This window comes from Medicago sativa, chromosome 1, assembly GCF_051527215.1.
Source record: "Medicago sativa cultivar Bolivia chromosome 1, Bolivia_mono, whole genome shotgun sequence".
Taxonomy (NCBI): domain Eukaryota; kingdom Viridiplantae; phylum Streptophyta; class Magnoliopsida; order Fabales; family Fabaceae; genus Medicago; species Medicago sativa.
The window spans coordinates 18,754,021-18,774,261 of NC_140749.1; the positions used below are offsets into that span (position 1 = coordinate 18,754,021).

At 35.4% G+C, this 20,241-nt stretch overlaps 1 long non-coding RNA gene and 1 pseudogene across 1 annotated transcript; one reads left to right on the forward strand and one right to left on the reverse strand.

Annotated features, from left to right (window-relative positions):
- Window positions 1–4,488: 4,488 nt before the first annotated feature.
- Window positions 4,489–6,699, reverse strand: LOC146953349 (uncharacterized). Its single transcript, XR_015027479.1, has 2 exons — window positions 6,331–6,699; window positions 4,489–4,737 (listed from the first exon to the last, which is right to left on the reverse strand). It is a non-coding gene; the product is annotated as an uncharacterized LOC146953349 (long non-coding RNA).
- A 6,831-nt stretch (window positions 6,700–13,530) lies between these two features.
- Window positions 13,531–15,075, forward strand: LOC146953350 (protein FAR-RED IMPAIRED RESPONSE 1 pseudogene; annotated as a pseudogene).
- Window positions 15,076–20,241: the final 5,166 nt, after the last annotated feature.

Genomic DNA, 20,241 nt, shown 5'->3' on the forward strand with positions numbered 1-20,241 from the left:
GAATAAAACAAAAACAAAGTAAATCTAGTGGGTTGCCTCCGACTCAGCACTTCTTTATCGTCACTAGCTTGACTGCTAAGGATCCTTAAAGGTCCTTTAGAATGAGTCCCACCCTTCCTTTTGGTAGGTCGCCACCTAGGTATGGCTTAACTCTTTGTCCATTCACTTTGAAACTTCGATCTCCTTCAGGTGTTACTAGTTCAACAGCTCCATATGGTGACACACTTTTGACCAGGAATGGTCCAGACCATTTTGACTTGAGCTTCCCAGGAAACAGCTTCAACCTAGAATTATACAACAAAACTAGTTGTCCACAGTTAATATCCCTAGACACTAAGTTTTTGTCATGATACCTTTTTGTCTTGGCTTTATAGATGATCGTATTTTCATACGCTCTAAGCCTCATCTCCTCAAGTTCATTAAGTTTCAAAAGTCTTTTCTTACCAGCGGCTACTTGATCAAAATTTAAGGCCTTAATGGCCCAATAAGCTTTATGTTCTAGCTCGACTGGAAGATGACATGCCTTCCCATAGACTAACTGATAGGGTGAAAACCCAAGATGAGTCTTAAAGGCTGTCCTATACGCCCACAGTGCGTCATCTAATTTCCTAGACCAATCTTTCCTATTTGACGCAACTGTTTTCTCTAAAATCTGTTTCAGCTGTCGGTTTGAAACCTCTACTTGACCACTAGTTTGTGGGTGATAGGGGGTTGCAACTTTGTGCTTAATATTATACATTTTTAGCACATTTTCAAGAAAATTATTGCAAAAATGCTTCCCCCCATCACTAATCAATAATCTAGGGGTTCCAAACCTAGTGAAAATATTCTTCTGAAGGAAGTTGACAACAGTTTTGGCATCATTAGCAACACAAGGTATCGCTTCAACCCACTTTGTGACATAATCTACACATACTAGAATATGGAGATAAGAGTAAGAGGAAGGGAATGGTCCCATAAAATCAATACCCCAACAGTCAAATGGTTCAACATCTATGATTCCTTTTAGGGGCATTTCATTCCTCTTTGATATGTTACCTGTCCTTTGGCATCTGTCACATCTTGTGACAAAGTCGTGGCAATCCTTGAAAAGGGTGGGCCACTAGAATCCACTTTGTAAGACTTTTGCAGCTGTTCTTTCTCCACTATGGTGGCTTCCATAAGCTGAGCTATGGCAGTGCCACATGATACTATGTGCTTCCTCACCTGCAACACAACGTCTAATCAAACCGTCAGTACCTACCTTAAACAAATAAGGATCATCCCACAAGTAGTGGTTTGCATCTTTGAAGAATTTTTTCCTCTGAGGGTAGGTCATATCATCAGGAACTATGTTACCAGCCTTAAAGTTCGCCATGTCAGCAAACCAGGGCCTTTCTCCAATAGCAAACAGCTGTTCATCGGGGAACTCGGCCTTGATGGCCTTCTCCTTTTTTGTAATCTCCTCATTCTCCAGCCTTGAGAGGTGATCAGCTACCACATTCTCGACTCCCTTCTTGTCACGAATCTCAAGATCAAATTCTTGCAATAATAGGATCTACCTCAACAGTCGAGGCTTTGAATCCCCTTTAGTTAAGAGATATTTAAGAGCTGCATGATCTGTAAAAACAATGACTTTGGAGCCTATTAGATAAGAATGAAATTTTTTCCAATTCAAAGATTACCGCAAGCAATTCCTTTTCAGTTGTGGAATAGTTAACTTGATTTTCATTTAAAACCTTGCTTGCATAGTAAATTGCATGAAAAAATTTGTTCTTGCGTTGGCCTAGGACTGCACCAACAGCGTAATCACTTGCATCACACATAAGTTCAAAAGGTAATTCCCTGTCGGGTGTAATGATTATTGGTGCAGTCACCAACTTGTTTTTAATCAAAGAAAAAGCATTTAGACATTCAGAATCAAAATTAAACTCATTTTCTTTGATCAAGAGGTTGCAAAGGGGTTTGGAAATTTTGGAAAAGTCTTTTATGAAACGCCGATAGAAACCGGCATGCCCCAAGAAACTCCTTACTCCTTTAACATTAACAGGTGGAGGAAGTTTCTCTATAACCTCTATTTTAGCTTGGTCCACCTCAATACCTTTAGCACTTATTTTATGCCCCAAAACTATACCTTCAGTTACCATAAAATGACATTTTCCCCAATTCAAAACAAGGTTAGTTTCGTTGCATCTTTTAAGTACAACATTTAAATGGAACAAGCATTGATCAAAAGACTTACCAAAAACAGAAAAGTCGTCCATAAATACTTCAATGTTCTTCTCTATCATATCAGAGAAGATGGAGAGCATACACCTTTGAAAGGTCGCCTGCGCATTACACAGCCCAAAGGGCATCCTTCGATAAGCAAATACACCAAATGGACAAGTGAAGGCAGTCTTTTCTTGATCTTCCGGAGCCACTGCAATTTGATTATACCCCGAATACCCATCCAAGAAGCAATAAAAGGCTTGGCCAGCCAACCTCTCAATCATTTGATCCATGAATGGTAATGGGAAGTGGTCCTTTCTTGTTGCGGTATTCAACCTTCGGTAGTTTATACACATTCTCCAACCAGTGACGGTACGGGTGGGTATCAATTCATTTTTTTTCATTAGCCACCACCGTCATTCCTCCTTTCTTAGGTACCACGTGAACTGGACTTACCCATGAGCTATCTGAGATAGGGTAGATCATACCTGCATCTAGTAACTTCAGCACCTCTTTCTTCACCACTTCCTTCATTGTTGGGTTAAGTCTCCTTTGAGGTTGAACCACCGGTTTGTATTCAGCCTCCATGTGTAGTTTGTGCATGTAATAAGCTGGACTAATACCCTTCAAATCAGAAATGTTCCACCACAAAGCTCCTTGATTGTCCCTTAACACCTTCATTAATTTTTCTTCTTCCAAAGCCGTCAAGGTATTGTTGATGATTACTGGTTTAGAGGCATTTTTGGTGAGGAAAACATACTTCAAGTGAGAAGGGAGTTCTTTTAATTCTGGATTTTTCTCTCCTTCTCCACTCAAAATAGGAGCATCCATAGAGTACTTACCCATTAATTCTTCTATTTTTACCGGTCCCAACTCATGCTTGCTTCTAGTTGCTTGACACAATCACTTACTTCAAGATCTTCATCATCATAACTTGCTATAGAATTCACAATTGCACGTTCAAGAGGTTGTGTTGGTTGATGTTCACAAGAGTCATCTTCAACTATTTCTTCAACAATGTCAATCCGGTAACACTTGGGATTTTCATCTTTGTGCTTCATGGCCCCAAATATATTAAACACGACTTGCTCCTTATGGAATCTCAACATTAGCTCTCCTTTCTCAATATCAATCAAAGCACGTCCAGTTGCAAGGAAAGGTCTTCCTAGAATGAGTGGCATTTCTTCATCTTCAGCCATATCCAAGATTATAAAATCTGCTGGAAACACCAAGTCATTAACCTTGACTAGCACATCTTCAAGCACACCGAAAGGATAAGAGATTGACCGATCAGCTAAAGTAATGGTCATTCTTGTTGGTTTTGGCTCCCCACACTTAAGCTTCTTCATCATTGAAAGAGGCATCAAGTTGATACTTGCTCCCAAGTCACATAAAGCTCTACCAATGTCTACCGGTCCAATGGAACAAGGGATAGTAAAAGCACCACAATTCTCTGAAAGTGCTATGTTCTCATCATCCTTACGCTTTCTTCTTTTAGTCAACAAGTCTTTCATGAACTTAGCATATAACGACATTTGATCAAGAGCTTCACCGAAAGGAATATTCACCTGAAGTTGTGAGAAAATTTGCATGAACTTCTTGAATTGACCTTCATCCTTTTCTTTCTTCTTGGTTAAGTGAGGGTATAGAAGCTTCACATATGATGGAACAACTTGTGGTTTATCTCCATCTTTCAAGATTTGACTCTTCGACTTCCTCAAGATTGAATCCTCATCAATTAACTTCTCACTTTTTTCTCCCTCTATTTTTTTCTTCCTTTCATTTTCAACTACTTCATGATCATTTTCTTTTTCAACTACACCCTCATTATTCTTTTCAACTACTATATCATCTTCCTCCTCCTCAACTACTACATCATCCACCTTCTTTGGAGCTTTTGGAACTAAAGGTGTCAAAACATTTTTGCTCCTCAATTCAATAGCATTACAAGACTCATTCTTAGGGTTTTCTTTAGTGTTACCTGAGAATCCGCCTTTGTTTTGTTCAGCCAATTGCTTAGCTAATTGCCCCAATTGAGTTTCAAGCATCTTTCTAGAAGCTTCATTGTTCTTTCTTTCAGCTTCTTGACTCTTCTTCATCTCTTCAAAGTTGCCTTGAGTCATCTTCATAAAGTTCATCATAGTTTCCTTAAGAGCTGATGTGACACCCTAAATCCCAAAAATAATTATAACTATTATTTAATTAAAATATAGTTTGATTCGCAGCGGAAAGTGCCAACAAAAAAACTTTTCTCATAATATAAGAATTCTTCCACAAGATTTAGGATATCACGTTCACTCATAACAAACATAATTCATATTTCACTTCATTAAAAATTATAGTAATAATAACATCGAATCTTTTTCTTTTGAAAATATTTCATTTTACATCATAGACAATGGTTTTCTTGCACAAAATTAAATAAGTAAGCATATCCCTTTTCCCGTGTCACTATCAGAGCAGTGCTTTTCCCCAAAATAATCGACGACACAAGACAAGTCCTCACGAAAGGCATGCACTTGACTCCAAGACTCATAACCTATATAACTACGGTTTCGCAACCGCAGGGCCAAGCCAGCAAACACAAACAACGAAGGGGTGAGTTCCGAGAACATGTAATAGCATAAAAAAATGAGAAGAACACGTAAGCAATTAAGTCAAAGTCGTTTCACATCACAAACATAATATTCAGAACCTTGAAGAATATACTATATCATCTCAATCTATATTAGTAGAAAATATCATTACAACTTAAGAACCAAAAAAACTTCACAAACACAATGTCACAATTCAATTCCAACTAGTCACAACACATGTAGTCACCAATAACCATCTTCATAAGAACATCAACAAATAATCACCTTCATCGTCTCACACAATTACATTAATAGACATCACAAAGTAATTCGTTAAAACATCACAACTTAACAACTTGACTCGACAACACGACTCAACTTGACAATGCACTCTTAACAACTTAACAACTTAAATCATCGTGAAACTTCTTGATATGCAAATGCATGTGGTACCATTCAACAACATATATGAGCGTAATTAGGCTCTTCAACAAGTGAGCATAAAGCTGTCGGGCTTAAAGCCCCCAACGTATTTAAGCACAAGGCTGCCGGGCCTAAAGCCCCCAACTTTAATGAGCACAAGGCTGCCGGGCCTAAAGCCCCCAACTTTAATGAGCACAAGGCTGCCGGGCCTAAAGCCCCCAACTTTAATGAGTATGCAATGGACTCAACTCCTACAACTTAGACATCTTGAACTTCTTAAACAACTTATATGATTCCAATAATTTGGACAACTTCTTACGACTTCACAACTTAGACCGACAATTACAACTTTATGACATTAATGGTCAACAGCATCAAACGACAAACATCAACATCTTAAACATCGCATCAACATAAGCATCATAAATAACACATATTTAAATCACACATCTTCCAAATAGCACTTCATTATATAACACATCTTTAAATAGCATCATTATCAAATACACATCATTAAATAGCACTTTAGTTATACATCATCAATTAACACATCAATTTCACATCTTTACATACCACATCTTTAAATCATATACATCTTCAAATATCACATAGTCAAATAATATATTTCATTTACACATCTTAAAATAATACATTTAGCACTATGGTATCCAAGACACATCTATAAGGAGAATAAATCTTATTTTCAAACACATTCAAAGATAGTAAGAATAATTTCAATTATTATCTCTATAAAATCACTTAAAAAAAATAAACTATTATTTATACTAGGCATACGGCACCACTACAATTCCAACTTCTAATACATAACATCACATCTATATCAATCATTAAATAAGTCATCAATCTAAATAGTTGCAGCAAATCAAGCATAAGCACCCACAAATTTATCCATGACTTCAAATACCACATATTCACATAGTTTAAATCAAGCAACACCTTAATAATGTTTCTAATTCTTCTTTTAACCTCCCACATCTAAATTTGCACATTAATTAATTATTCTCTCGAAGGGCTACAACCGTCGCGGTGAGCCCCGAATGAACTTTGGGAAATACGGCTTTCCCGTTCATCCCAATTAATTTACACTCATGATCTCGAACTCTTCTCTCTCACCCCATACCTGGATTGAAGCTTTCAAATGACATGAGAAATGCACAGTAACAGCAACTCGAATTATTAAGCAAGTTCACGTCTCCTTTCCAATGGGCAACGTGGCCTACGCATGACAACTCAACAAAAGATTGCTTGGTTTGTTGGATTGCAGCAGCGACATGGAGGTTTTATTTAGGCACCGCTCACAGGGATAGGAGAGGTTTATAAAATAAGTCATTAGCTTGACATATGTGATGTTTTTCTTTTAGTGATACAAAACAGTGATAGTAGGAAGTCTAGAAGCCTTCAAGCAATAACCATGGATGTTACCAGCGGTCAAGAAAACTTACGTTTGGGTGAAGGTTACAAAGCCTAATTCATGACTAAGTTGTATGGCTAGAGGAGGATTAAGAATGCCATGATTTATAAGATTGTGGTGCGGCGCACTATACCACAGATAGGAGAGGAAACTAGAATTAGGTCATTTAACAACCTATTTTTGCTTATATATAGACGGGTTCTCAAAGCTCATCCATGTCACTTCTTTTTTCTAAATAAATCCGTTGATTATTAAATAAAAAATAATAATAATTAATTGCTATACCTATAACTAGTCTAAAAAAGAACGTGAACATATAGTATAAATTACAAATGACTTAAATTATAGAACATATAGTCACTAAATAATAACTATAATAATAATAATAATATACTACCCTTAAATGATAGTTTAAGAACATTATTTTCTAGCCACACACATAATAAAAATTCAAAGCAAAGAATAATAAATAATACATTAAGAAAATTACTAAGATAATTGTATATATAAAATATATAGAAATTTTGGGATGTTACAATTCTCCCCTCGTAAAAGAAAATTTCGTCCTCGAAATTCGAAGAGAAAGATATATCATTAATCTTTTTCTAGTCAATTATTTATGAAGAAATTTCTAGTAAGAACAGAAGATCATGAGGACTTAGACTAGCCATATATTCTAAGAAATTAAATTACGGAAACAAGGCGTATATACCACTCATGCGAGATATATAGATACACCATCACTAGTTCACGGAAAATCCAGAGTTCTTACTCTCATATAGAAGTCACCGAAGTAAAGATTACATACTAGTCCAAGCAAATATCTCAAGAGAGAGAAAGTATTCTATTTAGGGCAATAATTTAAACTCAAAATCTTAGTCAGCATGCAACGTAATATTCAAGAGGTCATGTAAAAATAAAAACATACACAAAAAAATGACCCCAAAAAAAAAAAAAAAAAAAAAATAGAAACCAAAGAAATTGCCTACACCCAATTAGCCATCACAAGAAAATCATTAAGGCACAAAACCAGAAACTGAAAGCACTAGCAGAAGAAAAATATTGCAGTTATACCTCCCGGCTATTACAAAGAGAAATCAAAACAGAAGACAAATGGCATGGTAATGGTTCACTCATCAATAACAATGCTAACATAAAACATTATAGGGTCACTCTCTAATCTAAATTAGACATATAATTTGTTTCAAAAAAAAACTAACTAATAAAGATAAAATAAATCCAATCACCATGCATCTTGCCAAGGTATATCATGCTAAACTAAATCCTTCCTATAATTATCTATGCCTATGAACACGTTATACCTATTACTTACATCCATGCTATAAAATTACTGATTTCATCAAGTTATAGACTACTCCAAACCTTTATAACAACAAACCTTCCACATCAAAATCCTTATAGGCAATGCTCTAAAATCTTGTAGGCACATTATAAGTAACTTTTTTTTTTTGTTTTTTCTTCCTTTCTAAATTTCAACCTTCTATCAACAATTACTCTATATGTTTTAGCTCTTAGGAATACATACTTAAAACTTCTCACCAAAAATTACACATGTTTACTAAAGCAAGAATGAGATCAAGGTTAATTTTCTGAGTCCCATAATTGCCTTTTATATGGAACATACACACACGGTTTTCATACAATTTATTCACATAAAAAAAAATTCTTTTGAAAGTCAAATATTAGAAAACTAAAGCAATCACAAAATATGCATAGGATAGAGCAATGATACAAAGATGTAAGAAGTTTTCAAAAAAATAAAAATGCCACACTTACAAAAAGGACAAAACAAACCACCCCAAATTCAATTTTCTAGCACTTCAATTCATAGTATCTAGTTACACTGCTGTTATACAACTTAGAAGTCTAGAGTACAATTACTACAAAATAAGGTTCTGTATAAAAAGGTATGCTATGATCCAAAATTTGTCTAAATCTCACTATGCTAAGAGCTCTATAATTCAAGTTGTCCTTTTTACAATTCAAACACAGCATCCATGTTGTTATCTTAGCTAACAAAATTTTTAAAAGAAAATAAAATCTTTAAGAGTCAATTTGAGTCACACTGACTTCGTAAATACCTTATCAAAATTAACCCAAACTTACACATAAATAAAACAAAAGGCAGTAAAAAGAGTAAAAAGAAAATCACAAATAAACATGTATCAAATAACTGAAGCAATCAACTTGTTGTTGGAGGGTAATAACAGAAACAATAATAACTAAGCAACACGAAAGCAAAAAAAAAAAAAAAAATAAATAAATAAATAAATAAATAAATAAATAAAACAAAAAGGTGAAATGGATACAATTAGTCAAACAACTAAGAAGGTACGCATAGAAAACATGACAAACACATAACACACAAGGTTAGAATGGACCGACCTGCTCTGATACCACTATGTGACACCCTAAATCCCAAAAATAATTATAACTATTATTTAATTAAAATATAGTTTGATTCGCAGCGGAAAGTGCCAACAAAAAAACTTTTCTCATAATATAAGAATTCTTCCACAAGATTTAGGATATCACGTTCACTCATAACAAACATAATTCATATTTCACTTCATTAAAAATTATAGTAATAATAACATCGAATCTTTTTCTTTTGAAAATATTTCATTTTACATCATAGACAATGGTTTTCTTGCACAAAATTAAATAAGTAAGCATATCCCTTTTCCCGTGTCACTATCAGAGCAGTGCTTTTCCCCAAAATAATCGACGACACAAGACAAGTCCTCACGAAAGGCATGCACTTGACTCCAAGACTCATAACCTATATAACTACGGTTTCGCAACCGCAGGGCCAAGCCAGCAAACACAAACAACGAAGGGGTGAGTTCCGAGAACATGTAATAGCATAAAAAAATGAGAAGAACACGTAAGCAATTAAGTCAAAGTCGTTTCACATCACAAACATAATATTCAGAACCTTGAAGAATATACTATATCATCTCAATCTATATTAGTAGAAAATATCATTACAACTTAAGAACCAAAAAAACTTCACAAACACAATGTCACAATTCAATTCCAACTAGTCACAACACATGTAGTCACCAATAACCATCTTCATAAGAACATCAACAAATAATCACCTTCATCGTCTCACACAATTACATTAATAGACATCACAAAGTAATTCGTTAAAACATCACAACTTAACAACTTGACTCGACAACACGACTCAACTTGACAATGCACTCTTAACAACTTAACAACTTAAATCATCGTGAAACTTCTTGATATGCAAATGCATGTGGTACCATTCAACAACATATATGAGCGTAATTAGGCTCTTCAACAAGTGAGCATAAAGCTGTCGGGCTTAAAGCCCCCAACGTATTTGAGCACAAGGCTGCCGGGCCTAAAGCCCCCAACTTTAATGAGCACAAGGCTGCCGGGCCTAAAGCCCCCAACTTTAATGAGCACAAGGCTGCCGGGCCTAAAGCCCCCAACTTTAATGAGTATGCAATGGACTCAACTCCTACAACTTAGACATCTTGAACTTCTTAAACAACTTATATGATTCCAATAATTTGGACAACTTCTTACGACTTCACAACTTAGACCGACAATTACAACTTTATGACATTAATGGTCAACAGCATCAAACGACAAACATCAACATCTTAAACATCGCATCAACATAAGCATCATAAATAACACATATTTAAATCACACATCTTCCAAATAGCACTTCATTATATAACACATCTTTAAATAGCATCATTATCAAATACACATCATTAAATAGCACTTCAGTTATACATCATCAATTAACACATCAATTTCACATCTTTACATACCACATCTTTAAATCATATACATCTTCAAATATCACATAGTCAAATAATATATTTCATTTACACATCTTAAAATAATACATTTAGCACTATGGTATCCAAGACACATCTATAAGGAGAATAAATCTTATTTTCAAACACATTCAAAGATAGTAAGAATAATTTCAATTATTATCTCTATAAAATCACTTAAAAAAAATAAACTATTATTTATACTAGGCATACGGCACCACTACAATTCCAACTTCTAATACATAACATCACATCTATATCAATCATTAAATAAGTCATCAATCTAAATAGTTGCAGCAAATCAAGCATAAGCACCCACAAATTTATCCATGACTTCAAATACCACATATTCACATAGTTTAAATCAAGCAACACCTTAATAATGTTTCTAATTCTTCTTTTAACCTCCCACATCTAAATTTGCACATTAATTAATTATTCTCTCGAAGGGCTACAACCGTCGCGGTGAGCCCCGAATGAACTTTGGGAAATACGGCTTTCCCGTTCATCCCAATTAATTTACACTCATGATCTCGAACTCTTCTCTCTCACCCCATACCTGGATTGAAGCTTTCAAATGACATGAGAAATGCACAGTAACAACAACTCGAATTATTAAGCAAGTTCACGTCTCCTTTCCAATGGGCAACGTGGCCTACGCATGACAACTCAACAAAAGATTGCTTGGTTTGTTGGATTGCAGCAGCGACATGGAGGTTTTATTTAGGCACCGCTCACAGGGATAGGAGAGGTTTATAAAATAAGTCATTAGCTTGACATATGTGATGTTTTTCTTTTAGTGATACAAAACAGTGATAGTAGGAAGTCTAGAAGCCTTCAAGCAATAACCATGGATGTTACCAGCGGTCAAGAAAACTTACGTTTGGGTGAAGGTTACAAAGCCTAATTCATGACTAAGTTGTATGGCTAGAGGAGGATTAAGAATGCCATGATTTATAAGATTGTGGTGCGGCGCACTATACCACAGATAGGAGAGGAAACTAGAATTAGGTCATTTAACAACCTATTTTTGCTTATATATAGACGGGTTCTCAAAGCTCATCCATGTCACTTCTTTTTTCTAAATAAATCCGTTGATTATTAAATAAAAAATAATAATAATTAATTGCTATACCTATAACTAGTCTAAAAAAGAACGTGAACATATAGTATAAATTACAAATGACTTAAATTATAGAACATATAGTCACTAAATAATAACTATAATAATAATAATAATATACTACCCTTAAATGATAGTTTAAGAACATTATTTTCTAGCCACACACATAATAAAAATTCAAAGCAAAGAATAATAAATAATACATTAAGAAAATTACTAAGATAATTGTATATATAAAATATATAGAAATTTTGGGATGTTACAGCTGATGGCTTTCTTTGTCGTTGTAGTATAGTGGTAAGTATTCCCGCCTGTCACGCGGGTGACCCGGGTTCGATCCCCTGCAACGGCGCCAAAAACTTGATAGATGTGTGGCAAGTGCACCAAATACTATCGAAGTAGTAAAAATATCAATCCCACGAGGACTGTTCTTAACTTCAATTATTCAATTGTGTTGTAAAAATCAGATGTATAAAAGTTTATTTTAGTTTGCCACTAGGCAGTAGATTTGGTTTGATTTTATGAAATAAAATAAAAGAAATAGATTTGATTAAGAAAATATGGAGAGAGATGAGATCAGGTCTTCGAATCCTCTATGTTTCCCCTAATTGGTTACTGTACCTATTATTACTAATGATTCTCTAGTTTCACGATGGTTAACAAATTAGCCCTAATCAATCCCTTGAGTTAGGACCCTCTTCTTAAACTACAGCCCCTAATTCCTTAGGTGATCTAATAATCTTTGAAGGTTTTATGAACGTTAACCTAATATCACTAACAAACGATTATCCATTCCTAGACTAACCATGTTTATTAGAACAATTCAATTAGGTCTAAGTCGAAAGCTATGGTCAGTAGTCATTCGTTCTCACAAAATCATGTTTATATTTGATCAGGATATAAAAAGCATTAAGAACAATTGAATTGAATAAAAACTAGAAATTCATTAATAGATAATAGAGTTTCACAGCAACATATGGTCAATTAGGGTTACATAGATTCATCTCTGACCTAATCTCTACGATATTTAGCTACTCATAATTGAGTTTACAAATAGCATAATCAATGAAAGAATTAAAACATACATAAACTGGGTTAGAGATGATGAAATCCTCTCCGCTGCAGCCTTCTGGGTGTTAAAATCGCACTTTAGCTCTCCAAAATCGTAATCCCCTTTTGTTTGAGACTGACTTCAGCTTAAATAGGCAATTCTGCTCGCTCCAAATCGTACCACGATTGCATAAATCGTACCACGATTGCTTCATTAAACCCTAATTACCTTCCAAACCCTTCTTGAAATCGTATCACGGTTGGTTGAATCGTACTGCGATAAAGCTCCTTCAAAAACATGTGTTCTGACTTCAAGAAATCGTATTGCGATGGTTAAAATCGCAGTACGATTGGCTGATTCCAGTTCTTCAAATTTTGTTGCTTTTAACTGCTCCTGGACACTTTATATTGCTTAGAACTCTATCAAAATGTCAAAATAAGTCCTAAAAATTACGTAATGACAGCATGTCATCATTAGTGCAAGAATGATTTGAGTCTTGTGATGAATTGAAAACTAATGATTGTTTAGAAGCAAATGGTACTTGTGAAGAAGAAACACCTTGTGATGGGATGTCATTCGGATCTGAAAAGGAAATTACTGAGTATTACAAGAATTATGCTGAACGGGTGGGTTTTGGAGTTAAAAAAATAAGTTCAAAAAAAGGAGATGAGGGGAAAATGTATTTTACTTTAGCATGTAGTCGAGCTAGAAAGTATGTGAGTCGCTCAAAGAATATGTTAGAGCCAAATCCTATAACTCAAACGCAGTGTAAGGCTTGATTGAATGCGTGTATTTATTTAGATGGAACAACTAAAATTAAAAGTATTTTTTTTAATTAGCATAATCATGATCTAAATCCAGGGAATGCAAGGTATTTTAGATCGAACAAGAATATAGGGGCACAAATGAAGAGGAGGTTAGAACTCAATGATCATGCTGGGATTAATGTAAGTAGAAATTTCCGATCCTTTGTCGTTGAAGTAGATGGGTATGAAAATCTCACATTTGGAGAAAAAGACTGCAGAAACTACATAGACAAAGCAAGACGACTACGACTTGGGACGGGAGATGCTGAAGCAATACAAAAATATTTTGTGAGGATGCAAAAGCAAAACAATCAATTTTATTATGTGATGGATGTGGATGATGAAAGTCAGTTACGAAATGTGTTTTGTGCAGATGCAAGATGTAGGGTTGCATATGAATATTTTGGCGAAGTCATAACTTTCGACACCACTTACTTAACAAATAAATATGACATGCCTTTTGCTCCTTTTGTTGGAGTAAATCATCACGGTCAGTCTATGTTGTTGGGCTGTGCTCTGTTGTCAAATGAGGATACTGAAACTTTTACTTGGTTATTCAAGACATGGTTGGAATGTATGCATGGACGTTCTCCAAATGCCATAATCACTGATCAAGACAGAGCAATGAAGAATGCAATTGAGATTGTCTTTCCGAAAGCTCGTCATCGGTGGTGCTTATGGCATTTAATGAAAAAGATTCCAGAAAAGTTTGGTAGCCACTCTGACTACGAGCCTATCAAAACACTTTTGCATGATATTGTATATGATTCTTTTACCAAAAATGATTTTATGACGAGGTGGGAAAATATGATTGAGTGTTACAAACTACAGGATAACGAATGGCTGAAAGGGTTATTTGTTGAGCAACATCGTTGGGTCCCTGCATATGTAAGGGACACATTTTGGGCTGGAATGTCAACTACACAACGAAGTGAAAGTATGAACTCGTTTTTTGATGAATATGTAAGCTCAAAGACAACATTGAAGCAATTTGTTGAGCAATATGATAATGCATTGAAAGATAAAATTGAAAAGGAAAACATTGCTGACTTTCGTTCTTTTAAAACAGTCATTTCTTGTATTAGTCACTTTGGCTTTGAGTTCCAATTCCAAAAAGCATTTACCAATGCAAAGTTTAAGGAATTCCAATTGGAAATAGCTTCTATGATGTACTGTCATGCATGTTTCAACAGATTGGAGGGTTTGGATTCAATATTTTCTGTTACAGAAAGTAAGAAAGTATATGACAAGATGAAAGATATTGTGTTCATGGTTTTCTTCAATGAAAAAGACTTTGTGTTAAAATGCACCTGCTGCTTGTTTGAATTTAAAGGCATTTTATGTAGGCACATCCTTTGTGTGCTTAAGCTCATAGGGAAAACAGATTTCGTGCCATCTAATTATATTTCGGCACGGTGGAGGAAGGATATAAAGCGGAGGTATACACTTATTAAATGTGGTTTTGATAATTTGGCTGGAAAAACTGAATTGCAACGTGTAGGTAAAACTTGTGATGCCTTTTATGAATTTGCTTCAACGAGGATAAATAGTGAAGATGATTTAGTGAAAGTGATGAACTTGATTGAAAACATGAAAATTGAGTTACCATGTAAACTCGAGCTAGGTTAAAATTCACTTTGAATGGGTAAGGTGGTTTGTGAATGATAATAAACCAAATATACCAATTTATAATAGTTCAATGCATTGTACAGAAAATTTTGGTACATTTAAACTACACAAATTGTTGGTGCAAAGTAGACCACATATTAGAAATTGTAAATGTTCAAGGTCTGAAATCCGTATGTGTAATTTACATTTTTTTGACAACTCAACTTTAATACTACAATTCAAAATGTGGCACCTAGCAGGAAGACGTGTCCTCCACCTAATGGAATCAAGCAATTTACATATTGACATATTTAGGCACATCCAGATTTTAGATTCTCGATGAGTCAAACTTAGTTTTGTAACGTGTTTAAATCTGTTTGATTGTTTAATCTTGTACTAGTTTAGATTGTAAAATTAGGATGTGTAAAACACAAATTTTACAACATGTTTGATTGTGTAATGTCTGTGACTAGATTGTAAAATGCGAACGTATAAAATTACCCAAAATGCACGTCTGAATTCTAGAATAGGAACGTGTAAAAAAAACTATGAAATCAGCTTGCAAGTCACATATATAATACTTGATGTGTAATTAGACATAAATTCAAAATAACAAAAAAAAGGCCTTAAAACAATAATATGAGAGCAAAAATATAGTAACCAAAACATTAATTTGTTTAAGTTATGTTACAAATTATTTCCATGAGTCGAGATCAAATATGACATAATATTAGTGCAAATCCTATTATGTCTGTAATGGAACCCATGCCTATGGTAAATGAAGGCATCAAAAGCTTCCACGAGGATCTCATGTACAACATCCCAAACAAGGGTGTTTTCCTGTATATCCCCATTAGATAGTAACCTAAATATCAAGTCAGCTGCAGAACCTCCAGCCTCTTCTGTCCCAACTTCTTGAAAGACATCTATTTCACATGGCCTTGGCGGCTCTCCTTGAGGCGTGGATAATAGGTAAGGATGTGGTATATCAAAATACGACTTAATATATCTAAATAAAACATCACATGGTTCGCCTCAGTCCTCCATTGGTAACTCATAACCAAAATACCACGCATACACTGGGTCTACCCGATCTCATGTCAGCATAATTCATAACTAGAGAAGATACAACTGCATGCCTCGGGATAGTATGCAAAGTACTCAAATTGGTGCAATACTCGCTTTGGTAGGTAACATACCATACGAGATTTGCATATGGTTCATCCTGAATAGAATCAAATTTCATTGAACGAACGTGTCTAGCAGTGGTCATTGTAGATGCAAAACCAAATTTTATGAGCTAATAAGCAATTCAACCAACTCTTGATACGGATCTTCTAATGGCGCATTGCTAGTGGGGCAAAACAAGTTTTCATGCGTATCCTCATCCTCCTTGTAGCTATCATCGTAATCCTGCTTGTTGATATTACAGCAGCATGCAGAGAAGGATAATATAGAGAATAATAGTAACTTGCAATGCAAGTTACTTCACCATTGTACTTCATCATCTTAGTGTAGTACAATCTAGATTGTGTAGTACAATTCTTAGGCCTATATATACCTTTGTATCACTCTATTTCCACAATAATGCAGTTTTATTTTGCTCTTCCATTGTTTCATAATATGGTATCAGAGCACTCTCTTTGAGAGTAGTTCTGATCCTAACCGTTTTTCTTGCGATCCTAACCGTTTTTCTTCTCGTTTCTTCCGCTGCAATTCATCTTCTCTGGTTGAATTTCGTGCATTTTCTGCACATTCGCCATTGTTTTCTTCGTGTTCTTCTTGCTTCCTCTGTTTTTTTCTGTACTTTTGAAGCTTTTCATCTTCAACAATGGTGCGTAATTTGAATACTCAGCAAAACGTTGATTCAGTGTTCTATGTTCATCCTAGTGAGGGTCCAAACTCTTTGGTAGTTACTCCACTTCTCACTGGCTCGAATTATCTCGCATGGAGCAGATCCATGCAACGTGCACTTGGCGCGAAGAATAAACTTGTTTTCATCAATGGATCTGTGCCTATTCCTGATCTTGATGATTTGAACCGTGATGCATGGGAACGGTGCAATCATCTGGTTTATTCGTGGTTGATCAATTCTGTTTCTCCACAAATTGCTCAAACTTTAGTGTTTCATGAGCACGCCATTGACGTTTGGGATGAACTCAAAGAACGCTTCGCAAAGGTTGATCGTATTCGCATAGCTTCTTTACGTTCTTCTATCAACAATTTGAAACAAGGATCTAAAACAGTTTTAGAGTATTTCACTGAAATGAAAACTCTATGGGAAGAGCTTAATTCTCATCGTCCAATGCCTAATTGCACTTGTCCATTTCCATGCCGGTGTGAAGCTATGAGATCTGCACGCGCACATCGTATGGAGGATCAAGTGATTCAATTTTTGACTGGTTTGAATGATAACTTCAATGTTATCAAGTCTCAAGTCCTTCTTTTGGATCCATTACCTTCAATTAACAAGGTGTATTCATTGGTTATACAAGAGGAGAGTAACAATGGCACAGTTTCTCTTCCCTCTGTTTCAGAAGATTCCAGCATTCTTGTTAATGCTTCAGACTCTAAGAAGCAATATGGCAATGGAAAGTCTTTTGCTAGTTCCAAGAATAACTCTAGGTTTTGTACTTTTTGCAAACGTACAAACCACACTGTGGAGTTTTGTTATCAGAAGCATGGATACCCCAATTCATACAAATCCAATCCTACAGCAAATGCTACTACTGCTTCTGCTAGCAATGCAGAGATTCAGCCTGTGAACTCTGCAGTTGACAATTCTCCTCCTACTGGTTTGACTCAGGAGCATTACAATCATCTTGTGTCTCTTCTTCAGCAATCACATTTGTTTGCTTCAGGCTCCACTCCTTCTCCCCCAACTTCAAACCATATTGCTTCTGCTCCTAATTTCCCTTCTTCCTCTGGCACTCCTCCTTCAGGTATATCAACTGTTTTCTCTTGCGCTTTATCTGATTCATCTAATGATTGGTTATTTGATTCTAGTGCTAATGAGCACATTTGTTCCTCTTTACACTATTTTACTTCATACCAATCTATCAAACCTGTTCATGTTCATTTACCAAATAAAACCATTGTTACTATACATCATGCTGGAACTGTTGTTTTATCTCCACATTTTAAGATTTCTAATGTCTTATATTCACCACATTTCAAGGTTAATTTGATCTCTATTGCCAAAATCATTAGCAGCTTGAATTGTTCTGTTCAATTTTTACCTGATAAATGCATCATACAGGATCTGCTTACCCACAGGATGATTGGTTTGGCTGATCCTCATGGTGGTTTATACAAATTGAGAGTTTCTCCTTCAGCTTTTCCTTTACAGTCTTCTGTTTCTCATGTTCCTCATTGTAATATATCCATAAATAAAGATGTTCAACCTATTGTTTCTAGTTCTTTTACTCATATTCCTGAAACTGCACTTTGGCACTTTAGATTGGGGCACTTGTCCAATCAAAGATTGTCAAACATGCATTCTTTGTATCCCTCAATCTGTGTTGATAATAAAGCCATTTGTGATGTTTGTCAATTTGCTAAACATAAGAAATTGCCTTTTCCTCATAGTTTATCTCATGCTACTTCTAAATTTGAACTGTTTCATTGTGATATTTGGGGTCCTTTGAGTGTTCCTTCTATTCATGGTCATAAGTATTTTATCACTATTGTTGATGACTTTAGTAGGTTTGTTTGGATCATTTTGATCAAATCCAAAGCTGAGGTGTCTATTCATGTTCAACAGTTTATCACTCTCATTGAAAATCAGTTTCATATTACTCCTAAAATCCTTAGAAGTGATAATGGCCCTGAATTTGATTTGCCTTCATTTTATAACTCTAAAGGCATTCTCCATCATAGGTCTTGTGTTGAGACTCCTCAGCAAAATGCTAGAGTAGAAAGAAAACACCAACATATACTCAATGTAGGAAGAGCTCTTTTATTTCAATCCAAATTACCAAATTGTTATTGGTCATATGCTGTTCTTCATGCAGTTTTCTTGATCAATAGAGTCACCACTCCTCTTCTTCATCATAAATCTCCCTATCATGTTCTACATGATTCTATTCCTGATTCTAATCTTTTCAAAGTTTTTGGCTGTTTATGTTTTGCCTCAACTATCCAATCTCACAGAACCAAACTTCAACCTAGAGCAAGAAAGTCTATTTTTTTAGGCTATAAACCTGGTTACAAAGGTTATGTCCTTCTGGACATGCATTCTAGAGCTATCTTTGTGTCCAGAAATGTTACTTTTCATGAAACAGTTTTACCTTATCAGCCTTCCACTCCTATTTCTGCCATTGATACCTGGCACTATATCACTCCCTCATCTCAACCTTTTGTTGATGATCTTGACCCTTTACCTCTTCCTACTTCTCCTGTTTCTACACCAGAAGATTCACCTCATGGTTCACTCAACTCACCCATCACTTCTGAATCTTCTGCTCCTTCTGATTCTCCTATCATTGCTCCACCACCTGTTAGAGTCTCTACTAGACTTAGATCCACCCCTGCTTATTTACAAGATTACATATGTCCTATTGTCAATTCCATATATGCATCTTCTTCTCCTTATCATATTTCCAATTATATGTCATTTACTAATGTTTCTCCTTCTCATTCTTGTTTTGCTTTGTCTCTTCACACTCAACCTGAGCCTAAATCCTTCACTGAAGCAAACAAGCATGATTGTTGGAGAAAAGCTATGCAAGATGAACTTAATGCCTTGAGTAAGACTGGTACTTGGGAAATTGTTGACCCTCCACCTCATGTTAAACCCATAGGCTGCAGGTGGGTTTACAAAGTGAAACATCATGCTGATGGTTCCATAGAGAGGTATAAATCCAGATTGGTTGCCAAGGGATATAACCAAATTGAAGGCTTAGACTATTTTGAAACATACTCTCCAGCGGCTAAGCTTACAACAGTCAGGATTGTTCTTGCTTTGGCATCTATGCACAATTGGCATCTCCATCAACTTGATGTGAACAATGCTTTTTTGCATGGAGAACTTCAAGAAGATGTTTATATGATTGTCCCTCCTGGTGTTCCACATTCCAATCCTAATCAAGTGTGTAAATTGAACAAGTCACTTTATGGATTGAAGCAGGCCAGCAGGAAATGGTATGAAAGGTTGACTTCAGTTTTACTCATCAATGGTTACAAACA